We start from the raw sequence: 7,914 nt of genomic DNA on the forward strand, positions 1-7,914 counted from the left end.
CAAACAAATTAATTCAAAAAAAATATAATAAAATAATAAAAAAATTATGACAAAAAATTAACTCAGCAAAAACAATTAACCACAATGCTTTCTTGTGTAACATAATGCTTTGCTTACTTTCATAAATTTCCTTTTCTTTCAAGTTTAGCAACACCAAATTACTATGCATCCTTCTTTTCCTTTCAGTTCTTTATGTATACAATTTATTTTCATTTTTGTTGTTGTTACGAAGGATACAAAGATAAAGATTGTAAATCTTTATTAGAAATAGAGTGATAGTTTGGTTAATTAGTGGTTTGTTATTAGCTCTTTTTCTTGTGCTAGTTAGTATATATAATAGAGTAAAATTAACAAAATACTTATTGTTCCTGTTTTATATTGTTTTAGAATATCTAAATATTAGTGAAAATATGTATTTTAAATTTTTTATTATGTTTTGTTTTTTATTTACATAGGACCGTTCAATCGGTTCAACTAGTGACCTACCGGTTGAACCAATGACCCAGTGATCCAGTGACTTGACCGGTTCGATCATCGATTCGGTTCTGACAACCACTACAAGAAAAATCACTTTTAGTGGCCATTTATTTTGCTTTTAGCGATAATAAAAATAGCCGCTAATACATTTACCAACAATTAAACATTAGCCATCTTATGCTTTGTCGCTAAAAGGTTTTAGCAGCAATTATAACATTTTCTGGTAAAGACTTTTTTAATGGTCACAAAAAGTATATAATTTTTAGCGGCCATTTTCTTGGCAATTTATATGGCCACCAAAAATAATTCTAAAATTGCAATGTTATTCATTTTAGCAGCCATTACTATTGCCGCCAAAACCCATTTTACCCACAATTTATATGGCCACTAAAAATAATTTTAAAATTGTAATATTATTCACTTTTACCGGCCATTACTATTGCCATTAAAATCTGAAGACTTTTTTTAGTTATATTATACTAATTCTCTTAGAAGCAACAAACTATTTTTTTTAGAATCTCAATTATTTTTGCCAACAATTATTACTGTTATATATAAGAAAAATAAGTGCATTGTTCATAATAATTTGAGTTCACAAGTTTACAAGAAGGTGCTGAAAGACTAGTACAGTGGTACCCTCTAGTCAATATTTCAAACATACACGTCCTGCCTATCATTTTGTTTATGAAAACAATGAAAGGATATAGTAAACAAGAACCACACATCTCATCATTTTGTTTATGAAAACAATGAAAGGATATAGTAAACAAGAACCACACATCTCAATATCTCATTCGTAGGTGATTATGAACGAAATCAACTTTGGATTTTTGTGATGGTCTTGACAAATGAAACAAAAAGAAACATACTGAAATGCTATTAGTCATTCAGTGGTAATATTACTGTGAATATGTTTCAAAACTGGAGCAGGTTGCAAATTACAATACATAAAACTAGTTGCATTCATAGTAATCAAACATTTTGTCCAAGGTACCAATACTTTGTGCCTTGCTCTTAAGACTAGAAATACGTTTCCTGTGACCACGACTCTTTTTGTGTTGTTCCCATTCATGTAATCCTCTTAGCACCCTGTCTCCACAGGCCTACCAAAAAGCAAGCACATCATCAAGAAGCAAATTTTTAAGAACTACAAAAACTTGATATTGCAAGCAGCACTTGCAAGTGCTTCACACGTCACTAGTTACATGTTTAAGGAAAAACTACCAAAAGTACCAATGAAGTTTACGAACGCTAACAAAAGTACCTATAAACTAAGGAAATTAACGCTGTACCCATGAAAGATGGGTTCCGTATGACAAAAGTATCCAAATCTTATTTTTTTTGTTGGTTTTTTAATAAAATTCCTAAACTACCATACACTCAACCTCAACTCACTTTTTCAACCTTTCATAACTCAATTTGCACCAACTCTTGCCATGGAGTCCAGAACTACTCCTACAACAAACCAAACCGAAATCAATGGTAGTGGTGGTGGTGGTAGAGGATTGGACCTCAATCGATTCACTCATAAGTTTATAATCCATACCCAAACCAAATTAATCAAACACAAAAAAATACTCAAAACATAAAAATTTTCAAATCCATTCATCCAATTTCAATTCAATTTAGCAAAACTAGAAATAGAAAAAGCCATCAACCATAAAAAATCAACAAATCCATTCATCAAATTTGAAATTTATTTCAGCAAAAATCAGAAGTAGAAGTAGCCATCAACCAGATCTTCTGTAAATCAATCTCAGCCTTCATAAAAAATAGAAGCAAATTTAAAAAAAATAGAACAGTATCATTTTAGTAGTAACTAAATCAATTTATGAAAAGAAGAAAAATAAAATAAAAATATTTTAAAAAAAAGAAATACCTTTTTCTTCGCCGGCCGACTATAACATCGTCAATGGCAGAACCTCCATCCACAGTGCCGCCTCCCTTTATTCTCTGATTTCTCTTTACCGAACCCGCTTTCTGCATGCAAGAGTACCACGACCCCTCTCTCTTCTCAGGTGTGCGACGACGGTGTTCTCCTCGGCTGGGTCAAACATGCCACGATGACGTTCTCCTCGGCTGCAACAGGCGCGCCACGGTAGCATTCTCCTCAGGTTGGGTCACAGGTGTACGATGAAGGTGTTGTAGTCACCTTAATAGTGAGAAGGAGAAGCAGTGAGAGGGGAAGAGATTGGCGGTAATGGAGTAGGTGGGTGGCGGACGGTAATGAGGAGGTAGGAGAGTTTCTGTGACTCTGTGAGGGTTTTTGAGGGATAAGTGAGGAGAGAGAAAGAAGAGAAGAGAGGGAGTGACGGTAGAATGGGGTTAGGGTGGGGTAGTTTAGGAATTTTATTAAAAAATAAACAAAAAATTAGGATTTGGATACTTTGTCATACGGAACCCATCTTTCATGGGTACAGCGTTAATTTCCTTAGTTTACGAGTACTTTTGTCAGCGTTCGTAAACTTCATGGGTACTTTTGGTAGTTTTTCCCATGTTTAACTTATACTGCAATACTTTTGGCATCCAAACATGGATTTTCTGGTAGCTTAATAGTTTAAAACCAACTGTTTCCCCAAAAAAGCTTCTGTAAGTAAATGTTTGAAATTTGTGGTATACACCAAGAATACAAAAGCAACATAGAACTGAAATATAAAAAGTAAGCAAACACTGCAGTTTTCAAGAAATTAAAATTAAAAATTGCTAGCTGGATTCTAAAAAGCATAACAGACCTTGCATATGTATTGAGTCCAGAGGTCCCTTTGATTAATTTTCACTTGGTGTCATTTGACATGCCACAAGTGGATGACAAGCTTCCATTCTCACACAAGAAGGAACCAACTACCTTTGTAGCGGACTCAACCACTTGGTAAGTCCATACATCCTCTGATTTGCCTAAACAAAAAGTGACCTAATCAATATAAAATGTTATTTTATGGCAATAAACAGAGAAAAGATAGAGGAATATTATTAACGCAGCATACTTGATATTGACTCTGTGGAATCAACAAAATGTATGTTCCAACCAAATAGTGTTTGCAGTCGATTGAGCATCCTCTTCTGCAATGATCATAGCTGCTTTATCAATCTCAGGTTTCAAAATTCAATTTTCTTTTAATTCCAGTCCTATCAATGTAGAAAGGCAAAGACAAATGTCACATACGAAACATTTGAAATTTGATCCATATCAATTTATCTTGAATGAACATTGTTTCTGGCCACAATATGCATTAAATTTAGATGGAACCAAGTACCAACAAGAAAGAAAAATCAACAGCAGCTTTTTGGAACTGCTAAAGCCTTTTAAAACACAACTAAATCTTGATATTTTACAAACTTATGCCATGTGTAACAAATCAGAAAAAAATTAAACTTTTATTTAAGAATCCACTCAAGTATCACAGGGCAATTTTGAATTGCATGGAGTCGGATAAATCAGAAAAATGACCTTTGTTTCCTTACTAGGCCTATATATATATATTCCTGTCAAGAGTGCTTATTTAAGTAAGTCACAGAAAAAATAACAGACAAGAGTGTAAAAATATATCAAACAAATTTTGAGTCAGTAATATTATCAGGAATTACATCACTGTTGAAGCCAGTGATGCTTTTTGAGTCAGAAACCTGAAAGCAAATTAAGCAATAAGCATTAAGCATAAATTTCTTGAAACTTGGATCTACATTGGAATTAACTTCCTTAAAGAAAAGGCAAAATAAGAAACAAAGAAAGAAGGGTCTAGGCGCATACCGAATTCAAAAGAACTACCAAGTCATCTTGATAGTACTCAAACATATAATAGTGCACTATAGCCTCCCTTGTCGACAACGGCCATGAAAGCTTCATCCTTTCTTCCAAAATTTAGAGCAATGTAAGAATGATATAAAGCATTTTCTCTTGTCTTTTTTTCTCTATTTTAGGAAAATTAAAAGAAAATTATTGCTGCAAGAACAAACCTGACTAGTGATATTTGTTCCCCAATCTGGATCTTCTGCAAACATTCCACCGCAGTAATTTTAAAGGTTGGAACAATAATATGAGGCCACCTGAGAAATAGAAATTGTGAATAGGATATCAGCTAAAAAGTATGACTCAGATTTTCATAGTGATACATTACTTAGAATCAAAATAATTTCTGTGGTGTACAGATACATCCAAGGGCTATTTTTCTGAAAATAGTGTCATACCTTATACATAAATTCATGATTCTAAAGCACATATTGTACCATGATTCTTACCATTTGTTATAAAGAGGTGTCTCCCATGAAAGGCATAAACCTGTAACAAAGAAAAGAATCCGTCAAAATCCACATGTTGAAATGGCCTTTGGTGTTAAAAATCACAATGCTAAGAACTTTGGTTGTTTTTATGGAACTCATAAACATCAACAGGCCCATCTACATAGCCTTCAGCTAGCAATGAATGAAACGGAGTTTCATATGGTTGATCCAAATCTCTCATCCTTCATACCCAAAGACTAATAAAGACTCTCATACACTCTTGTTTTGACTTTCTTATTGCCACCTTTGTCTCCTTCTTAGCAGTCTTATATTTCTTAAACTTTCTACAATATAGAAACCACTCTTTAAAGCAAACTAACAACAAGGATTTAAATAGACAACTTTTGAAATTTAGTAGACCGAAACCAAAAATCTGAATATTTTACAGGGACCAAAAACTTATTTAAGCAAATAATCTTTTACAAACTAAAGTGTTGAAATATAAATAGTACAAGGACTAAAGTGAGTACATTTAATCTTTTACAGGCTAAGTTTTTAAATGAAAATATTCCTAGGACTAAAGTATAGTTTTACTTTCAATTTAATTATGTAAAAGATACAGAAAGAAACAACGTCTAATTGATATGACAAATCATATTCCACATAAGAAACTAGAAAAATATATGCTTAAACGAAATACGTAAAGAATGGGTAAAGAGAAGAATGGGCAGCTTACTGATACACGAAAGTTAGATTAAATGTTAATTCAGAAAACTTTAGAAAGTCAAAAAAAGAATTCACACAACTGAGTCCATGAGAGAGAACCTGTTGGTATTCCAGATCAAACTTTAGAAACTCATCATCACAGTTCTCAACCATGGTGGCCAAGCTCTTCAGATTCTTCACAGGCTTACCATTGAAAGCAAGAACCTATATGAATCCAAAAAGAGAAGGGGTAAGCATTTCAAATCAACCATTGATTAAGATCTATAACAATTAATAATTTAATATCAATAAATGTTCTCTTACCTGAGTGTTAACTATCTCCTCATATCCAATATTAATGTCAGACACCAGAACCTATATAGTAAAGTTTAAGTAAGAGCAAATGTTAAACAGCAAATCCATTAAAAAAAAGAAAAAATTAAAATAAGGGAAAGCATAGGCCAAGACCTGAGAAACAACAAGTTGCCCATCAACAGATTGTGTCATAGCATATAGATGTTTCTCTAGGAGCTTCACTGGAGCATCAAACTCATAATCTTGTAGTTAACTTTAAGAAAGCAGAAAATCCACATGTTTGGTTGCATTTCCTGAGATGAAAGCTGAAAAAGGACCAGCACATGTGACATTATCTTTGACAAAGGAGCATGAGGCTTCAAAGTAAGCATAAACCTGAGAAAACCCCTGATTATTAGGAATATGAGTTTTAACTGCTATCTCTATACTTACTTAAATTTCTTACAATCTCATCAATCTCCAATGAACAAAGAGCTTTGAACTCTATTCTAAAAAATAATGAGTGTAACACAAATTGTAAGTTTAATATCTTATTGCTTATACAATGCAAATCTTACTATTAATTAGTGAAGCAAAATGCAAATCGATAGGATATCTGGTGCATGAAATTGTGATCATCAACAATGGCGCCAAAGACTTGGTGCTCTCAAACGTGAATCACACTTTGTCACAATTCCACACAACTAACCAGCAAGTGCACTGGGTCGTCCAAGTAATAAACCTTACGCGAGTAAGGGTCGATCCCACGGAGATTGTTGGTATGAAGCAAGCTATGGTCATCTTGTAAATCTTAGTCAGGCGGATTCAAATGGTTATGGATGATGAATGATTAAAAGATAAATAAAACATAAAATAAGGATCCTATTTATAGAGAACTAGTAGCTTAGGGTTTACAAAAAATGAGTAAATGACGTAAATATCCACTTCCGGGCCCACTTGGTGTGTGCTTGGGCTGAGCATTGAAGCATTTTCGTGTAGAGACTTTTCCTGGAGTTAAACGCCAGCTTTTGTGCCAGTTTGGGCGTTTAACTCCCACTTTGGTGCCAGTTCCGGCGTCTAACGCTGGGAATTCTGATGCTGACTTTGAACGCCGGTTTGGGCCATCAAATCTTGGGCAAAGTATGGACTATTATATATTGCTGGAAAGCCCAGGATGTCTACTTTCCAACGCAATTAAGAGAGCGCCAATTGGGCTTCTGTAGCTCCAGAAAATCCACTTTGAGTGCAGGGAGGTCAGAATCCAACAGCATCTGCAGTCCTTTTTAGCCTCTGAATCAGATTTTTGCTCAGGTCCCTCAATTTCAGCCAGAAAATACCTGAAATCACAGAAAAACATACAAAATCATAGTAAAGTCCAGAAAAGTGAATTTTAAATAAAAACTAATAAAAATATAATAAAAACTAACTAAAACATGCTAAAAACATACTAAAAACAATGCCAAAAAGCGTATAAATTATCCGCTCATCTTTTCTGCTTGCTTTTCTCTCTCTTTTTTTTTTTTTGCCTCTTTTTTTTTCTACAAGCTTTCTATTCACTATTTTTTCTTGCTTCAAGAATTAATTTTATGATTTTTCAGATCATTAGATAACATTTCTCCTTTTCCCATCATTCTTTCAAGAGCCAACAATTTTAACATTCATAAACAATCAAATTCAAAAATATGCATTGTTCAAGCATTCATTCAGAAAAACAATAGCATTGCCACCACATCAAAATAATTAAATTGTTTTAAAATTCAAAATTCATGTACTTCTTTTTCTTTTTCAATTAAAAACATTTTTCATTTAAGAAAGGTGATGGATTCATTTTCATAGCTTTAAGGCATAGACACTTAGACACTAATGATCATGTAATAAAGACACAAACATAAATAAACATAAAGCATAATTTTCGAAAAACAGGAAAATAAAGAACAAGGAAGTTAAAGAACGGGTCCACCTTAGTGATGACGGCTTGTTCTTCCTCTTGAAGATCTTATGGAGTGCTTGAGCTCCTCAATGTCTCTTCCTTGCCTTTGTTGCTCCTCTCTCATGGTTCTTTGGTCTTCTCTTATTTCATGGAGGAGGATGGAATGCTCTTGGTACTCCACCCTTAGTTGTCCCATGTTGGAACTTAATTCTCCTAGGGAGGTGTTGAATTGCTCCCAATAGTTTTGTGGAGGAAGATGCATCCCTTGAGGCATCTCAGGGATTTCATGA

At 33.7% G+C, this 7,914-nt stretch overlaps 2 long non-coding RNA genes across 5 annotated transcripts in view; both read right to left on the minus strand.

Moving 5' to 3' along the window:
* The window catches only part of LOC107608271, an 8,213-nt gene extending 2,112 nt beyond the window's left edge, over window positions 1-6,101 (minus strand). The window contains exons 1-4 of one of the 4 annotated variants that reach the window (XR_002350755.1): window positions 5,869-5,909; window positions 5,725-5,775; window positions 5,521-5,625; window positions 1,257-1,258 (exon numbers count right to left, since the gene is read on the minus strand). This is a non-coding gene — a long non-coding RNA (uncharacterized LOC107608271). Of the gene's footprint in view, window positions 1-1,256; window positions 1,259-4,436; window positions 4,522-4,963; window positions 5,040-5,520; window positions 5,626-5,724; window positions 5,776-5,868; window positions 5,910-6,090 lie in introns of those variants that run through there. The other 3 variants (XR_002350756.1, XR_002350753.1, XR_002350754.1) reach the window with 3 other exon arrangements.
* LOC107608360 lies at window positions 1,327-3,550 on the minus strand. Its single transcript, XR_001612832.2, has 3 exons — window positions 3,462-3,550; window positions 3,210-3,372; window positions 1,327-1,580 (listed from the first exon to the last, which is right to left on the minus strand). It is a non-coding gene; the product is annotated as an uncharacterized LOC107608360 (long non-coding RNA).

The sequence above is a fragment of the Arachis ipaensis genome, chromosome B07, assembly GCF_000816755.2.
Source record: "Arachis ipaensis cultivar K30076 chromosome B07, Araip1.1, whole genome shotgun sequence".
NCBI lineage: Eukaryota > Viridiplantae > Streptophyta > Magnoliopsida > Fabales > Fabaceae > Arachis > Arachis ipaensis.